Source organism: Schistocerca gregaria, chromosome X, assembly GCF_023897955.1.
Source record: "Schistocerca gregaria isolate iqSchGreg1 chromosome X, iqSchGreg1.2, whole genome shotgun sequence".
In the NCBI taxonomy this organism is placed as follows: domain Eukaryota; kingdom Metazoa; phylum Arthropoda; class Insecta; order Orthoptera; family Acrididae; genus Schistocerca; species Schistocerca gregaria.
In genome coordinates, this window is record NC_064931.1 from 764,507,061 (window position 1) to 764,527,142 (window position 20,082).

General features: G+C 37.8%; 1 protein-coding gene across 4 annotated transcripts in view; it reads right to left on the reverse strand.

Annotated features, from left to right (window-relative positions):
- Nucleotides 1-7,847, reverse strand: part of LOC126298408 (PRKC apoptosis WT1 regulator protein-like) — a 52,027-nt gene extending 44,180 nt beyond the window's left edge. For 2 of the 4 annotated variants that reach the window (XM_049989727.1, XM_049989726.1), the window contains exon 1: nucleotides 7,679-7,847. The gene's annotated coding sequence lies outside the window, so the exon portion shown is untranslated. The remainder of the gene's footprint in view (nucleotides 1-7,678) is intronic. The other 2 variants (XM_049989729.1, XM_049989728.1) reach the window with 1 other exon arrangement.
- Between the last annotated feature and the right edge of the window lie 12,235 nt (nucleotides 7,848-20,082).

The following is a 20,082-nucleotide window of genomic DNA, read 5'->3' on the forward strand; positions in this document are numbered from 1 at the left end:
ATGAAAAAATGTATCACAGAGATCATGTTAAATTCCTTCAGATTTATTAAAATGGCGAAGGGAGCTATAAATTCACAAATGCAGCAGAAGGCAATGACACTAAACATTTAAAGATTCTACCCTCAACAATTATTCATTATATTTGTTTATCTGAGAGAAAATGATTTGTTGTGACTATATTAGATGAGCCAACTATACACATCAATAACGCATTTTCCCCCTCTTGAAGGCACACACTGACAGCAACACATGCATTTCAAATCAGAATCTGATACCACTTGCAATAATGCAACAATACAGTACTTGTTTTTAAGTTCCACATTCTCTATTCAAAGGAGTGACGGTGAGGCATCAGTTATGACTCTCAGGCATTCATATTTTATGGAGACATGGAAACGGCATTATGATGTGCCATGTTTCCAAGTTCTAATCTGGTAACTGCATATCAAATGCCAATTTGTAGGCAGATAATGACAATATCCATGTGCCTTACACAGCAGAGCAATCTCTGCTGTGTGTTGATACAAGAAAAGTCATACAACTTAACATAAGATAACAATATTGGATGTACCAGTACAAATTTTACAGATCTATCAATAGCCAAATGTTTGTATTCATCTTCCTTCAGCCAGCAATTACTTTGTTTCAGAAACTGATTAGCCCCTGGATAGCCATTAAATGAATCTGCAAATACAGATTAAATTATTTCTATTTTTCTGGTCAAGTAATATTTGAGCACTATTATACAAGTTAGTTTACAAATGAGAAAGACTGCACCTTTTTTTCCATATAATTTTTAAGCATTTCATGTACTTTTTCCTCAATGCTGCCACCCCCCCCCCCCCCTTCAAACTTCACAATAGTTTATATTGATGATGATGATGTCCCATACTCCGAAGAGTGTAGACTACTTTTCTTATTTTGCTATATGGTATTCCGATATGCTCATTTCCTTTCAGAAAGGTCACAGTTTGTAGTAAGTTAAAGATCATCATCTAATAAAATCAAAAGTTGTATATACAAGTTCCTAAGCAAGTATTGTAGGCACCCTGCAATTCTCAATCTGTATAAGCAATTCAGGAGACAATCTAAGCAGACCTCAAAATGTTTGTGCATGATGCTATCATTTACTATCTAGTAGTCATCAGAAGGTCCAAATTACAAAATCCTCTTGACAATATAATGGCATCATGCAAAAAGTGGCAGCTGACCCCAAACAAGAAAGAGTGAGGTGTCATCCACTTTAATAATAAATAAAGTCTGTTTACATAACTCGTATAAGCTTTAAAGCTGTCAGTTCAATTAAATATGAAGGGATTACAATCAGAAACAATATTAACTGGAACCATCATGTACAAAATGTGAACCCACAACTATTTTTTTTTATTAGCAGAGCACACAGAAAGAGCAACAAGTCTACTAAATACACTGCTTACACTACTTTTGTCTATCTTCTTCTGCAATACTGCAGTGCAGTATGGGATCCTTAATACCAGGTAGGATTGATAAAGAACATAAGAAAAAGCGGAGTTGGGGGTGGGGGGGTGGGTGGGTGGGGGGAGTGTGACATGATAATCAAGCTGGGTTGGCAATCATTAAAACAAAGGCACCTTTTGTTTCGCTGAGATCTTTTCACAAAATTAAATCGCTAAGTGTCTCCAAATTCGAAACCACTTTCCTGTTTATCTACATAGCAAGAAATGGCCATCATGATAAAATATGAAAAATCAAAGCTTGAGAACTCGTCAAAAAGGCTCCAGAAATGTTCTGCCAAACACACAAGTGTTAATTGCAGATTAATCACCAGATGTAGTCTATAGCTCAACCCCAGTACACAGCTAATGTATGTTTGACAGCCTATTAATGCACTGTATATTATTTTCAAACTATATTTATATATGTAGACATCGGCTGATGCTCTTATCAGCATTTTCATGTTTCTCCTGTATTTTCTTTATTCCACTGCTGTTCAGGTGTGAAGATGCCTGCAACGGCTTAGCAGACCAAACCTGGCATGAAACATGCAGCCACACAGTTTATACATAATAAAGGGCAGGAGGTGTGTCTGGGCCTGATGAAACTAGCATCTCTGTTATTTCTCATTTTCCAACTAACAACGTGCCTGCTCAAAATGTAAAGCAGCAGCTGAAGCAGTTGGGCACCAGCGATTAAGATATTCTGCTGTGGCACACCAATTACTTGTGTCAATGTTTAGGCTTAAGATTCTTCTAGAAATGGATATTGCAGCACTTCCGAGAAACAGCATGGGGCCTTCTACTTATGTTCACTTCACCACACAATGTGTGTCAAGGAAGTCTATGGTTTCTAATCCATCAGAAATGACCAATTAATCTAAGTTTGTCACCAATTATAGTAGCATCTATACTATTCATCCTCCCCTTCTCAATAACAGTTTGATATAAAGTCATCCCATTTGATGTTCATAATGTATGTAAGCTTTTATTGGTTGAAGCATTCTAGTTTCTTAAGATGACAGTGCTATAATGTCCAATAGGTCAGGTAGAACTAACTGCTCATTACACCATCAGTTTGATGAAGTGTCATATCTTTTTTCAGTAAGACCCTATTGTGAGACAACAAAAAGCAACATGCGTGACAGCATATATTCTCTTCTCCACGTCCTTTGGTTGCTGATATACTTCACAGATAGAGGAACTGATCTATTTGTTCCAAAGGTGAGCTGGATATAGACATTTAAAACCAGAAAGGCAGTTGTAGGAGCTGTCTGTGTGAGTAGCTTTGTTTTCAGGATTTTGATGGTTTGGCCAAAACATTCATATGCACTACTGAAAGTTTAGAGAGAGTTGCAACTCAACAGGTGTATGAGCTAGAGAAACATTGTCACCTGCATATTGTAGATCAGTTACTTGGGTAGGACTTGTGAACATTTTAGAATGTTGTGGACTAATTAAGTAGCCCTCTATCAATCTGTATTCAGGTTCTGGTTACAGACAATGTCTCTGAGCATGACTGAGTTACAGGGCAATGTCGTAATGAGAATGTATCATTGAGTCCATAAGTAATAGAGAATCTATCAAATGTTTCATTCTGGCATAGCACTTGCCAAGACACATCATCACGGACAGTTTTAGTCAGTTCAACATAATGTTCAGCTGAAACATTTTAAGATTTCCCAAATAGCTTCTTTGGGCACCATATCAAACATTTTTCTAGGTCACAGAGCACTAACAGTAAAGGCTTGTGTTGTTCACCACATTTCTCTTGTTGTCGTCACATACACATGATAATATCAATAGTGCCTCCGCTGGGGCGAAGTCCGGACTGATATTTGGAACATACAGCCTCAGAAAGAGATTATGCAGAATTTTAGCAAAAATTTTATCAGCCATGAGAGCAAGGATATGCCATTTGGTAATTACTACATATGCTTCTTTCACCTTCTTTAAAGATAGTGACAACTGAGGAATTCTTCACCTCTACTGATACCTTGTGGGTATCTATATTAACAGAAACAGAGAAGAGTGTTTCAGAGATAAGCTATCACTTTGAATTGTCTCCAGAGGGATTTCAGGTATGTGTGCCTTTCTCAACTTCGTAAGATCTAGAACCTTACTAAACTACGAAGTTTTAGTGAGACTGTCACCTATGGTTGTGCTAGTTGCTGGGAGACATGTTTCTGGAAGTTGTTAGGAGCAATAAAACTATAATTTAAAAATGGCCTGTAGTGCTCTTTCCAGCAGCTCAAGATGCCACGACTGTCAGCAAGGATGGTGATACAACTGACTCTTTCCAGTGCCCCTGATGAACATCTCTTATTCAACGTACAAACTGAAGTGCCTGGCATTGACAGACTTTGGAGTTCTTTGGACTTTGTCACCACTTTTTCTTTACTGTCCTTATTTCAGTTTCGTATTTCCACTTGAGCTCTGGAAAACATGTTTTGTTTTCCATAGAGGATTGATCTTGAGCAAGAAATAGGTAAGCATTCCACTTGATACATATAAGGTTCTTCATTACTTCATTATTTTCATAAAAATAATTTCTCTTCTTTACATTCAAACCAAAGATATCCTCTACAGTCTTTTTGATGGTGTATTTTAAACTGGTTTCGATGAGACAATCTAAAAGTGTGTCTTTCAACACCGCAAAAAGTTTTATCCTGAAGGCTGTAAATGGTGAATTTTCTCCTGAAGGTATTTGAGAAATAGGATTGTGGCTTACGATATATGAGAATCCTCACATGGCTCACTAACAGTTTGTGAACAGTCCTGCAACCAACAATGTTTTGAGCTGTTTTCCTGATCAGAACATATTTCTTGTCATCCTGACACATGATGACAGTAACATGCCAGTGTTTGGAACATGGATGCATCCATTCGGTCTTTTAATGATTAGGTACATGGAATTGCATACTGGTCATATAAAGCTCATGCCCACCACAGAGACCATCATGAAGTTGCAACCCACCTGTGTTGCAGTTTCCAACACACTGATTACCCAACAGCAAATGTCTCTAGCACTGAAGTTGTCAAGTGGCAAGAGTTTATCTTTAGTAGGTATACTGACAAGAACATTGTTCAGCTGATGGTTGAACTGGTTATTCGTATCTTCAGCACTGTCTAAAGAGGAAGCAGAGGCAGAGATAACTGTGACTAAGCTACCTGCAACGAGAGGAATTCTAAGAATTATTATTCCTTCATTGACAATCTGCATCCTTTCCTTTCCAGAAGATGGTGTACCCTGAACTAGTGTCACTAACGTGTTATTTGCTTGACAGTGATTCCACTTATTGTGCAATGCATATATATGATCTTGCTAGCTCATGAGGTGATGAAATTTTGTTCTTTCCAGTCCGTGTAGAAGAGTCCTGACATACCATGTTCGAATAGCCAATCATATTGTTCTCTCTGTTTCCATCCGCAGATTATGAGCGAACGTCAGGGTGCAGATTCCCAGACAGTTGCAAATGTGACACTATGTTCACCCTACCTTCCCTAGGGCATACTCATTCAGAGTGGGCACTAGTTATCCTAAATAGGCTTGCCTAGTCATAGATGCAGGACCAGATACACAAATAGTCACTGGAGTTCTCAGGAAGATGACTATCAAATATCAGTCACCAATGTGGAAGTTCAGACCGACACCTTCAAGCCTCACTAAAGCCTGCTCCCACTGTCAATATCACATTGCCACTGGACTTTAAGGAAAATGGTAGGAGAAATTGCCATTCGTGTAATGCTTTTTGGGCAGTTCGCAACTTGCAAGGGAGTAATCCACTCACTGTAATTCTGGAGCCTGTCATGGCACACCGGTGTGAGCTGCAGACTTTAAACATCACAACTGCAATGAACTGCTGCAAGCCCTAAGACAAAAGCCAGTTTCTCTGGTGTGACCTTTTTTGGCTAAGGGATAATCGAGAATCTTAGATGAGAAATGTTTCTCTTCTGCTCTCCATCATTGGGAAAAAAAGCTGTATGGAAAAGGATGCGAGAAGAGAGGTGTCATTGTGAGACACACGTTGTCAGGTTAACTTGCTAAATGGAGAAATAGTGAACACATCATCCATATAAAAGAATTTAGTGGTTCAATTGAACGTCAGAAACCTGATGCCTTTCTTTTCACAACATTCCACAACTTGAATATGGCAGGTTAGTCAAAGTGGTAGTTGAGAGAAGAATGTCCATACTCCCATCCCAGACTTTCTCTGCTGCTTTATATAATTTGTTGATGCCTTATATTCATTGAAAAAATGATGTAAGTATCATTACTGCCACCAACAGCTTGAATAACAGTATTTAAATATAGGCATTCATTTCTGTTTGAACATAATACTGTGAAAGACCAAAAAATGAGATGGCCCAGATTTCAACAAAGGTTACCCAACCTGTGCTTTCATATGAATTCAGTTTGTTACAAGAGAATTTACTCATGAGTGTTGCAACTATAAGCATGCTAGCAACAAAAATAAAGGTTACGAACAATCATTTGAAGTATGGTGTGACCAGTCATTCTGCTAAGCTGTTCAAAACAACAACAATGTGGGACACAGTCAAACATATTAAATAACACATTTCTTAAATTTTTCTCATAATGTAATATGGATGAAGAGTAGTCAGGTGAATAGTTGAATTGGTGCAGCAGATACATACATTATGTTGACAAATCCAGCTGAAATCAGAGACACATAGTGATGATATCAATATCATTTAGGATCTGCACAAACATAAATGGTCAAAGGTGTCTTCTCAGAAGTTAGGTCATATGACAATTACAATGTAACATAAAAAACTATTATTAACCCCCTCATAAATCCTCTGATTACAGTGCTAAAGCTAACTCGAATAGATGAAGACATTTTGAAGTGCAAATATAAGCAAGCAAGTGGTCCTCAAATACCTGTATAAAGTGAAGAACAATTCTGAAGATACATGCAATGGTACCAAGTCATACACGTCAGAAAACATGTATTGTTCCTCATTTCACTTCTTTGGATTTTCGCTATTAGTGTACAATAGGAAAATTATATCACAAGTAAGTACAGATACACTTAACCTTTCCACTTTTCTCATTCATATATTTTTCCAAAATAGATGTTTGCAGTATCCAAGGCGGAAAATACTGTCACCAAATAGATAATACCAATTTTTATCAATCAGACATTCATCATTCTTCCAACGTGTCAAGGATTACCCAACAATGTTTTATTCGCATACCACATATTGTTTCCGAGTTATGTAGATGTCGACAAGCACATACCAGGGGCCAATCTAATTTCCATGGTACCCAAACACGCAGAAAATTTGTATGGCACTCCGTGGCTCACATAGCTGCATGTTTGTTTACGTGCCTGTAATCGCACCCTGGCAATCGCATGTTTAAAAGTGTTGTGCGATGTTTGTGGATGACACTGCCCTTTTAAACTTTTTTTTTTAATTACGAAGTTATTACATACGACTGTATCGATAACCTTAGTTTTATAAACCTAAACCACTTTGAAAATTTATTTACAACCTATTTTTAGAAAGTACGTAGCGAAAAATTTTAACATTCGGCTACCCTATTTAAAAACACCCGAACAAACAAAGGTTTCGGTGAAAAATTATTTCATTATATTTCTAGGTGTTTAAGCAGTAAACCAAAATCTAAGGAAACTGCCACATGACACAAACAAAGCAATTCACCAACAAATCAATATGAAATAGAAAAATAATGCTTTCTATACAAAAACATACTGCTTTAGTGCCCCTTTCATTTCTGAAGGCGAATATCCTATGACAACGTCAATAAGTTTTAATTTTCAATCTAATACGCTTGGTGCGTCACAGCGCGTCATCCACGAGACACTACAACTGGAATGTGTCAATAAAACATCTGCATCCCACACAATCGTTCTTTTTACAGATGACAGTAACAACAATGGAACAATGTAGCACGGAACTTATACAGATCTCATTTTGTTTACCCATAATGTGGTGATTAAACACAAACTGACTTCGAATATTATTCAACGCAACACAGTGACACGTACAAAAAGACTAAAAATATACGAGCACTAGTCATAAACCTTTAGTAATGACACTTTTCGGTACTAAGAAGTCTCTCAGAAAATCGGGATGCTGCAATCTAAGAAATGCAAATGGAGTAATGAAAAGAATTAGAAACGAGCACTTTAAATTCTAGGACACATCCACATTACCTCCTTATTCCACAACAGCTCGCACCCCTAGCGTATCACGCACACTGTCACTAGCTATACTTTCGTAAAATTCCACTACTCCGTCACTGATAACATTATGGTCAAACTATTAACGATATTATTGACATGCAGCGATTATAATGTTCGTGCGTACATGCGTGTTTACAAAGATACTCACACGAACAGTGCAGGAATTGAAGGCCTTTGCTTACAGAGATATTAAACTATAATGTGGGGATCAGGGTTTTACATAACGATTTCAAAGCATAGAAATATGTTTCGAACTACAAACTTCTTTCTCAGTTCAATACAATGCACTTCCCAGTGTAGGAAAATATTGTGACATTTTGTCTCGACAATCAGAGACAGGAGTTGCATATTTTCTTTTTTTGCGGAAATATTAAACAATCTATGGCACAAATTTTCCATTGTGATTCTCCTTTTTAGTTTAGTTTCTGTTTCGTATGAACACAATCTATTATTTATTACTGGATATTATTGAAAAGGCAGTACTTTAGCAAATACTAAGCCAATGAGAAACAAACAACACAAATATTTCCACAGTCAAATTTCAGAATACTAATCCAAATAGCCCCCATTATTTACACTAATCATCAGTTACGAAATGGTCAAGAAGCTTGTAATTCACGACATTACGTGGTTGAGTCGTCACAGTGCTTACAGATAAATGCTGAACTCAATTTCTTTCAGTCTCTCAAACGTTGACAAAGCTTTTATCTCACAAGGAGACAGCACGACCGTGGGGTCGGGGATTTGTCCGAAATTTTGTGTGGTGAAAGAGGATCCCTAACACCTCACGTGGTTAAAATATTAGGACGCACTACTCGGAAAATCCCGGGAAAAATCAATCCAAAGTTTTTTAGGTTTCTTATGAGTATAAAATGTTAACCCACTGCCGAGCCGCCGTGTGGCCTACATGGTTAGCGCTGAGACCCTTACGCCAGAGATCTCGGGTTCGATTCCTCCTCCCACCCCTTTTTTTCTGCTGTTCCTTGCAATATTGCAGCGCATTGTTACAGGAAAATCGTGAAATTAATTCCCGGGAAGATTGTATAACAATTCATTCTATTATTCGCCATCAATTATCGTTACCAACATTCCGAGACATGATTCAGTATGCCTGATTTGCCTGAAAATTATCAGAGACTCAAAACATTTTCGTAAATGTTAATGGGGTATGTTTTTGTACAGATTTATTGCAAAAGCCCTGTGATCGAAAAAAAATCCGCTTTTGTATGTTGTAAAAATTATTGCTTTGTTTGTTTTTACGATAATTACCACTGCAGTTCTAGTTTATAATTATTATATATATAAAAACTGAATGTTTCCCAATCGCCTTCGTTATTCTGATTAAAAACCCAATGCTTCTCCTCATATAAATTACAATGAAAAATGGAAAACCCACCGCCATGAATTGTGTTGTTGGACAAAAATAAAATAACTTTTATTCAATAATGTAGCTAATTTGTTAAAGATAATGTAGGATTGGGAAACTTTCTGAGTAATTGGCGGAATAAGAAAAGAAAATGAAACAAAAAAAAAAGTGCCAGAGGAGGAATCGTGCCCAAGACCTCTGGCGTAAGAGCAGAACCCTAAACATATTTTTTTTATTTTAAATAAACCTCATATTGTTCGTTTTCGTTCGTTGCATCTGCTTGGGACGGACGTCGTAAGACATCTCTATAAGTTCGTTGTTGATCGATTAGCTCAGTTTTTTTAACTACAGAGGGCTGCTAACCCTTTGACCGAACACACTGAGCTACCGTGGCGGCAACCTCTAGGCCAGAGGTCGGCTCGACAATGGACAAACATTTTATACTCATAAGGCACCTAAGAAACTTTGGATCGACTTTTCCCGGGATTTTCCGGGTAGTGCGTCCTAATATTTTAACCACGTGAGGTGTTAGGGGTTATCTTTCACCACACAAAATTTTGGACAAATCCCTGACCCCACGGTCGTGCTGTCTCCTTCTCAGTTGCGATTCAAAAGGTGCTAGTCAGATTCCAGGTCGACAAAGACATGATTGTGACGCGCACACACATTATCTCAGTATTGCCAGTAAATTGCTGTACAAGAAGTCTCCAATGCATTAAGTATTTAGCTGTCACTGGTAGCCCAGTCATTTCATTTGGAATATTTTGCCACAGTTTGTGCATTCACTCCATAAAAATGTTTTTGTAGCTAAGAACTGACCAAGCATAGGGGTTCATTTCTGGAAACGTACCGTTTTCCCACTACACATAAAATACCACAACTCCCGATCAAATCTCTCTCAGTTTCAGCGCCACTGACTAGGGTAATATGTATGTCATTCAGCTATCACCTGAAGTCCGATGCCCACTACAGATTTGTTTACATGACATTCAGTTGAGTTTGTGATCTGCCCAGAGAGGTTTGTACCTGTTTTGGTGCTTGTGGTCTTTGTTCATGCTGCGTGAGTACACACGGTAGTAACCATTGAGTGCAGCACATATATTCTGTATCTAGTGTGATTGGGCCATACCTCCTCCACCACATTTCACGAGCGCAGTGGACTTGCAGTTCCTTGACAGCATACTGCATGGGCTGTTGGAAGATGTACCACCACATGTGCATCAAAACACGTAGTTCCAGCACGATGGGACACCACGTCATTGTTCACCTACAGTCTCAGATCATCTGGACCAATAATTTGGGCAACAATGGATAGGTCGTTGTGGCCCAATTGTGTGGCCTGCACATTCTCCCTATCTATACTCGCTAGACTGCTACCGGCAGAGTCACATGAAATACTCGATTTACCGATACTGGACGCCTCTGGCAACCAAGTAAAACCTACTGGCAGATTGGCTGTGGCAGACACTGGAGGATCAGGGATACGAGATCATGTGTACCAGCACATGATATGGAGGTACCATATCTGTGCTGACGCTGGTGTTCATCACATCACTCCTTACTTCTAAGTGGACCAAGACAACAAGCATCAGGAGTTGTAGAACAATTTGTGTTATGATATTTTACATGTAGTGGGAAAATGGTAGGGAATGTTTCCGGATATGGATTCCTGTGCTAAACGTAACCATTTTGCTACCAGCTACAAGTCCTTAAGTCTATAAAGGAAGTTTAATTACACCCTGTATATGGTAACTAAAATGCTGTGGCTATTAAAATCGATGACAGGGCTTTATGGGAGTAACATGTTCATGACATTCTATTTGGTAATATCTTCATGCATTTATTACTCTTCAGTTGCCTGTCACTATTCGTGTAAAACATATTAGCAACTAGGAGCACCATCATTGGTTCCCATAATGTACAGATTATTTTTCTATAGTAATCATAAAATTCTTTCAGGAGTGCTAGTTCTGCAAGGTTTGCAGGAGAGCTTCTGTAAAGTTTGGAAGGTAGGAGACGATATACTGGCAGAAGTAAAGCTGTGAGGACCGGGTGTGAGTTGTGCTTCAGTAGCTCAGATGGTAGAGCACTTGCCCGTGAAAGGCAAAGGTCCCGAGTGCGAGTCTCGGTCGGGCACACAGTTTTAATCTTCCAGGAAGTTTCATATCAGGGATTTACCTGTTGTTGTAGTGCTGAAATCATGATACTGCCCTTCATTTGTGGTAACTTTAAAATTACCATCAGTGACCAGTCCCCAACAGATGCTTCTCCTGTTCTGTAACCAGATGAATTTCTTGTTAAACTAGACAGGAGAAAGTTAGCAAAGTTAGAATTAAAATCAGTAAAGTATCAAATGCTTATCACCGACTGAGTGAGTGCTCCAGACCACAGAAATGTTAATAACTCCCAAAACTATCACAAGTTTACTATTATTTCTCACAAAATATACTGCTATGTCAAACTCATAAACAACAGTGCCCAAATAATGTGACCTCTCAAACATCTGAAGTAGACTAGTGTTCTATACATCTAGCCCTCTGACTGTAATACATTTTACAAAACTTACAAAAAGAAACTTGATACAATCCCTCACCTGTAAACATTCCAATGAAGTAAACAAACAGTATCACCGCTAATTAAACCTGAAATCCCCAATAATTTTCAATCAAAAATGAGTTACAGAGTGCATCACATGTGACACTGAATGTACATCTTATGGTGTAAGAACCAGACCTGTATGCACTTAATCTGAATGAAAAACAAGAGTTGTCAACAAATGTTATTTTTTGATTGGAGCAAGAATCAGATTAGACCTGGACTTACTTGTTTCTTGCACCAATTGGTGACAGTACAAGAATAGCAGCTGTTCGTTGTTTTAAAATGGCCAAATGTAAATGACTCTATTTTGTTTTTCTGGTTGATTAAGACCTTCAGAAGATAGGTTCTGATTTTAGTATTGTAACTAACGACACTGTAGAAACTGGAAAAGAAATGTATGTAAACTTAAAAGATTAAGAGGAGAATCGTGTATATCATGTAGCAAAAAGGAAGTTCTTGCTCATGAAACAAGTCGATCATGTGACTGTAAACGGACGTGTGTTGATATATTAGTGAAAAAAGAGAAAGAGGACATTATTACAAAACTCAAGGCTGTTTCATCTAAAGAAGCAGAAGATGACTTTTTGCGTGCATCTGTTACACAAAGACTCAAACAGTAGTGTAGGCCTAGAAAGGGTGAAGAATCAAGAGTTCGAAATGCCACGCATAAATACAAGGCATGCAGTGATGTAATACAATTTAGTTAAAATAGTGTTCCTATTTCAAAATGCATTATAATATTTTTTATAGATACTACTGAAAACCAAGGAAAATGTTATTGTGCCACATGAATTTACACTTGCCAGTACAGTGGTGTGTTCTTTGGTTTGCTCTAGGAAGAGACAGAGTGAAACAGTGACACATAAAGTATTTGTTCACTTTATTGTGATATAAACATGAAGACTTACTAATCTGGGTACAATCAATTTCCACAGGAATGTTCTGAGTATTTACAAACATCTCTGAATATTAAATTACCACTTAGGACAGCCAAATTTACAATGTGGTACCACATGCTATTTTATTTACAGTGATTCATCATGACTTCGATAAAATTGCACTGAACATAGGTAGACAGTAGCTGAAATCGATCTGCAGTAAACAGATAAAAAATTTATGACTGATGCTGCACCTTCCTGCATTGGAAATTTACAAGACTCTTCACTTGATGTATAATTGACATGATATTCACCTCATCTTCTGCCTATGTCCTTTAATACACTGGTGGCCTGTCTTAAGAAGGTGCTGTCATATTGATTGGTGACTTCTAACTGGGGCGAGGATTTCTCTGCCCAGTTATAACTAGATCACAGATTGTCCTTGTGCTGGCATAGGGAAGCCCTAGGAGGAGTGGCGATACTGGTGTTTCTCATCCATTGGTGCAGCATGCAGCAACTATTGTATTCTGTGGTTATGTTATGAGGTGCCAACTTTACTTTAGCACTCCATTCTTTCTGCAGTCTTTATAGGATAAACAAATCCAGAGCTGAGTGCTTATGGTCATATGCAGCAAAAAATATTGGTTCACCTACTGACAATAGGGGTCAACATGACAACAGGCATAACAAAGTAAGCACTAATGACACTGAAAATGGTATCCACCATATAAAACATTTTTCTGTACAAAAACTTCATTAATGTAGAAAAGATAGCACAATAAAGGTTTATTTATCATTAGAACTGAATGTAAAAAAGTGTATGAATTGTATTTAGCACAATATCAACCTGGGGTATTTAAGGATTCAATAGCTGGTGATAATGTGAAAAACTGCAGGGTGTCATATGACTATTAATATAGACCCAGAAAGAATTTTTCACTATGTAGAAGAGTGTGTATTGATATGAAAATTCCTGGTAGATTAAAATTGTTTTAAGAATAAATTAAGTATTTCATTTGGTACTTCTAAAAGTTACACATGTTAATCATGTGACTGTTGGAATGAATCACCATTAGCCAATAATGATAATCCAGAACATAAAAAATTGTTTGAAGTAGAGAAGGATCTACACCTCTGTAAAAGTGAAGTATTCTATATACAACTGTGGGAGGAAACTAAAAGCGCAAAAAAAATACATGTTGCATGTTTAGCATTTGATTTTCAACAAAATATGCCTCTGCCAATGACTCCATCAGAAGTTTTTCATTGTAGCCAAGTATGGATGTATAACTGTAATATATATGGTAGAGATAGTGGTAAGGCACACATGTTCATGTACAGAGAATATAATGGTAAAAAGAGCCCTTATAAAGCTATTTCATGCCTAGATTGGTATCTAAAAATGTAGTGTCCCCTGATACAAATTAACTTACACTATTTTAGGCAACTGTGTCTCAAAAATAAGAATGCAATACTGCTACTATGTGTTCAGTCTTACACACACTAACAGATTTTAGAGAGTTATTCATCATTTCCTTGAACATACACATTTTTTTCTCTCTTGTGACATGGACTTTGACAATACTGAAAAGAAAATAAGGCTCATAGAAAAATGACGTTCTCCTGAAGAGTGGCATTCACTTGTTAAGAGAGAGTCTGAGTTGATTACAGCTGTCCCTGCCACTCAGAGCTTGTTCAAAATTTTAAAGCCCTCTTCTAACCCTACTTTAAAACAAACATGAAAACACAATGTAATGATGCAGTCTTCATTTCACAACACACAGTATTTCAATACAGGTTTGGCCACAAAGTTATTGTTGAAGTAAATAAAAAGCAACAGACAACTATGATATAAGAGTTTAGCCCACTAGAGATACCATAAGTGGTAATTTAGATATTTCTCAGATATCACTGTATAATGGACCATTGCTTACTGAAAAAAACTAAATATGATGATGTATCAGTAATGAAAGCAAAGAAATGTGTAAGTTCTGTAAGATATGGAGTTTCATGAGAAACTATTTCATTCTGAAAGGTTTTAGATATGGAGTTTCATGAGAAACTATTTCATTCTGAAAGGTGTTCCAGTTATGAGAGTGTATGTGATTTAGATGAATAAGAAAGATATGGAAATATAAAATGTAACATTATCTGTATATCAGCAAATTGTATTTTTGATCATTCACATGTATTAGATGTAAGATAATTTTATAGTTATGTAATGTGATTGCTGCCCATAAATAAAATGCAGTTCAGTATTCCTCAAAAGTTATTTTATGATTATTTATTACTCATAAAAAATTATATCTTTAAGTTTAAGGTCTGAATTTGATTGATTCTGATGTCTGGTTGCAATATCAAAAGCTATTTTGCATACGTTTTTCATTCTATATGAAGTCAATCAAGGGAAGAGAGAAAGATAACGTTTTTAGCTTGGTGCTGGAAAGGCCTGTTGTTCTGAATGACTGTCTGACATGTGGGAAGTGGTAGTGCCTCAGATTTGGGACAGGATGGACAGATTGCTACAAAAAAACAGTGACTTTTTGCCATGAACAGAGACAGCAGCCTCAGGTGCCTGTGTACATGGAAGTCAGACCACCAGTATGCAGTCTGGGAGCCCAGTGGCTGTTGTGTATCTTGCAATATACACCTACCTAGCAGCAGAACTGCTGGTAATCACACTGTACCTGCATGCGTTCTCAGAAATGATAAGTTCACAAAGGTAGAGGAAGGTGGGGCAAATGGGGAAGCTAAATTTAAACCCTTACAAAAGGGACAAAAATAAACAAATTCAAGTAGGTTTGATTATCATTTCTTTACTTAACCGCTCACTTGTGTTAACGTGCCACAGCAATGCCTCTGTGACGTGGTTACCGACGTCGCTGGCGGCGCTGTGTACCTATGTATCGCAGTTTGAAGGCGATTGATATTGACTTGGCTGGGCAGTGTAATAAACAGCAATTGATTGGAGGTCCAAATGTGTTTCGTGGACTCCATCTGAACTTTATCTGTGATGTACAAGCAGTGTTTGGAGGTAGTACATGGCTGACACTTGCTGTTGTATGGGGCAATCAAGCAGATTACGGTGGCATTGAAGCATTTCCAGATACTAACATTTTGGCTTGGAAGACATGGAGTATTGCTGAGACTACAGGACTGTTGACTAAACAGCCTTATGATACTCTTGTTCCAAGCGTGCCATTTGTTTTGACTACGAGAAGGAAGTAGAAGTTGAATGCTGACGAGTACCTGTTTGTATGGGCCAAGGTTGGCAATGGCAATTGTAAAATAAAGATCAACGGTGATTGTATGGTTTATTATAGACAATAAAGTGTGTTCTGTCCTTTCCTTATCTCTTTTCCTTATCTCCTACACACACAAACAGTGGGTGAGCAGTGATTTCCTAACAGAAGGAATGTAGCCTCTGGGTGCAGTAAGACGCTAGAAAATAAGGAGATGATGGTGAGATTTTGTGGTGGATGGAAATTGGAGTGCAACAGTCAGGACACTAAAGTCACAGTCCACAGCACACATCTTATTGGTGGACCATGGTTTGGAGTTGTAGCTGCAGCCACTCACATCCTCTACAACAGAGGCATCTGCACATTAGCAGCTTCCAGCACAACTGCCTAGGAATAATTATGATGAGCATAAGCTGCAGCACCAGTGTTATAGGGGGGTTCCTGGTTCACACTAGCAGATTTTTGTATGTTACCTTGTCTCAGATTCACAGTTGCTGTATTGTGTGCATGAGCCTCTTGATTAACAAGCAGATTTCCCGTCACTGTGTTCATTTGGGGTTAATGAATTTCCAGACTAGATTAGTGTTTGGTGTTTGTTGTTGGATGGAATTAGTTACCTCACTGGAGAAAGTAGCTCTTCAAACCATTCAAAATCGAGTAGTTACAGTTATATGTATTGAGTTAAAAAAAAACATTCAGCAATCTTGACTAATCTGTTGATTTTTTACTATGTTTTATTGAATAAATTATGTCTTCAGTGAAATATAGTTTCTCTGAGACACCTTCCATTAATATTAAACTAAACTTTTATATGAATTTCCACTGTAGAATCTATAGTTAGGGCCTTAGAAATCGCTTTATTTATTAAAGCTGCACACATGAAAATTGTTATCTTGGATCTTAAAAGATGTGTCTAGCTCACAATTAGTTTTTTGGGAACAGATAACTGTTCAAACATAGAGGTTTTTGCACAATTGGCGAATTTGTGCTCAAGATTCAATGTCCACTTGGACCTCCTGATGCACAGTCCAAATCATTAATATCAGTTTTTCCTTTTTTTCTCATACATTCCACGTTTTTTTATCTCCCTGGACAAGAGACAAACATCATATCACAGTAGTCACTAGTACTTGCTGGACTGAATTCATGCAGTTTCTTCCCTCTAGGTTCATGTTCGTGGATTTGTGGGCTCTGCTCTACATCTATTGATATATCTGCATTGAAAATTTTTGAATGGGATTATGTTATGTTGAGGGGGTGTATGTTTGATTACAATGAGTAGCAATGTCAGTGGGTACATTAACATGTCAGATTGTGTTTCACATTTGGTATTTAGTCGAGTTTGTATGTTGACACAAATTAAAGCGCATTGCATATTAAATCGGGACAGGTGTAAAACAGTTAATATGATGGAGGAGGACAAAAGTGTAAGTTTTTGTGTCAGGAGAGGATGATACCACGTTTCACATGGAACAGTCGATTCCAATAGAGGGCAATCATGAAGATAGAAAACAGATAGCAACCTGTTAAAAAACGAAGACAGTACATTTATTTGCAATACACATGAAGAAACATCAGATGATGCACTACAAGTCGTGAAAGCCATGGGAATTATTTCAACTGGGAAACAGAGGAAGGCATGAAACTGAAGAAGAAAGCGAGAGATGGTACTCCAGTAGGATCATTTCTGGCTTCATCTGAAGGGACTAGTGAAACGTTATATGACACATTCAGTATTATAAAATGTTTGAAGGGAACGAGGAAGGAAAACAGAAACATGAGCGAGAAGCTATGAGGTGAAATCAGTGAAATAAAGGAAAAGACGAATAAAATTATGAATTTGGCTAAGGAAACAAAGAGACATGCTCAGGAGGTGAAGGACGTAGACTTAGAAGCAAACAGTGCAACAATGGACGCAAAATATGAGTGCCAGAGACTATAGTCAGAAGACAATATCAAAATTAGAGAAGAGGATCGAGAATGTGAAGAAGTGACAAAACGACTGGGAGAGACTGGGGACTCATTGACAAAGTGTGTGGAGAGACAAAGCGAGTGCCAAGTTGGGCCCACTGAAGCAAGTAGTAATGCAGCAAACTTTACCTTGACATATGTGGACGATATAGGCGTGGGCAGTAACTATAGTGGAGGTGCTGCATTTACATTAAATGAGAAATAGAAGTAGTTCTAAGAGGTCTAAACCTTACACCATGTGTTTAAGAACTTTGAAGATGATGGAATGGTGATCTATCCCTGTACAATTACTCAACAAACTGGAAAAAAATTAGATCTAGACAAACCCTTTTCCATTACCGAAATCCTTTGGCTGTGTGATGACATGATGCTGAAGAAATTTCGATGGGCATTGATTGGATGGAGGGAAGAAAACATAGGCGAATGTTGGAGATAGTTAGGAGATATGTGGCACATACTCATATAGGGGAGGGAAGAAATAAGGTGATACCTTTTCTATGCACAACAGTATGGAGCACAGTCATAGCAGAATAACAAACACAGTTATGCAAACAATGACTATTGCATCTAGCAATGGAAAGCTGGGAGAGATTACTTGATCTTCCATATGCAAGAAGTGTTTTGTAAATCAGTTCAGCTGCTAGCCACTCTTGTTGTCACTGCTTCTGTCCTACAGAGAGAGAAGCCAGAACACATATGTATTCTCTGTCTTTCTTACAAAGTAATCCAGGAATGCAGTATTTTATCAAAATCAAGCCATTTTACAAAAACTTCATGTCCCTTTCTTTGCTTGATTTTTTGACTGTATATGTGGCTGGGTATTTGGTTTTTTGTAGCTACATCTTGTGGAAACTGTCTTATACAGGTCATGACATGTAATCATTCAGCAGATACATTCTTGCATTGGTCTTTCTGCTCGAATTGTGAATATCTTGGTAGAGTAGTTTGGGAGGGGGGTGTGGGGGAGCGAAGCCTTTCTCGAAAACTGTCACATGTTTACTAATTTGTAACAAACTCGCCGACTTCGAATTTAACTTGTTGTAGGTTTATCAACTTGATCTTATTATCCAAAAGACAAAAAGCTGTCAATTTTCACATGAACAAGTCTCATACTAATTGTTCTGTGTTTTTTGTTATTGCATTGCACTACTAGATCTTGCACCATATGAATCCATTTGGAAGAATCCTGAGCAGTGAAATGGAGGAGGAGGATCTTAGTGTTTAACGTCCCGTCGACAACGAGGTCATTAGAGACAGAGCGCAAGCTCAGGTGAGGGAAGGAAATCGGCCGTGCCCTTTCAAAGGAACCATCCCTTCATTTGCCTGAAGCGATTTAGGGAAATCACGGAAAACCTAAATCAGAATGGCCGGAGACGGGATTGAACCGTCGTTCTCCCGAATGCGAGTCCAGTGTGCTAACCACTGCGCCACCTCGCTCGGTGCAGTGAAAAGTTCAGACATTTTACCTTTAAGAGTTCTGGTTAATCACTCCACAACTGAAGCTTACAAGATTGAAAATGATGTGTAATGATTAATCTTGTGTTTTCCTATTAACTTCTGGGAATGAATAGAGTAAAAATTACATACCTAAGTCTGTTTGTAAATGTCTTGGAATCCTTTCACATCTTCTGCATTTTTTCCCCCCAAATGCATCTGCAATGTCAGTACAAGTTCTACTCTTTAGAGGAGCGACTCACGCATACTTGGTGTACATGTCAAATACCTTTAATATATATTTATAGCCTGGATTGTATTTGATATACATGATCAAGTCAACAAAATAAGTCTGATGAAGGCCATCAATTGCCTTCATGAAAATCACTCTCCTCAGGTAACCTTTGTATACTGAGTGATGCAGATCTTAAGCTGTTTCAGCTTTATTTATTTATTGTTCCGTGGGACAAATTAAGGAGAAGTCTCCAAGGTCATGGAATGAGTCAATACATGAAATTATAGCACGATAGTAGAAACAGATAAAATGAAATATAAGAAACGTATTCAGGCGACAATTCATAAGTTTAAACAAAGAAAATGAGATGTAACACTGGAATTTGCTTAATTTTTCAGCTCTTCCAGGAGCTCCTCGACAGAATAGAAGGAATGAGCCATGAGGAACCTCTTCAGTTTAGACTTAAAAGTGTTTGGGCTACTGCTAAGATTTTTGAGTACTTGTGGTAGCTTATTGAAAATGGATGCAGCAGAATACTGCACTCCTTTCTTCACAAGAGTCAAGGAAGATTTGATTTCTGTCTAGTATTAACTGAGTGAAAGCTGCTAACTCTTGGGAATCAGCTAATATTGCTCACAACAAACGACATT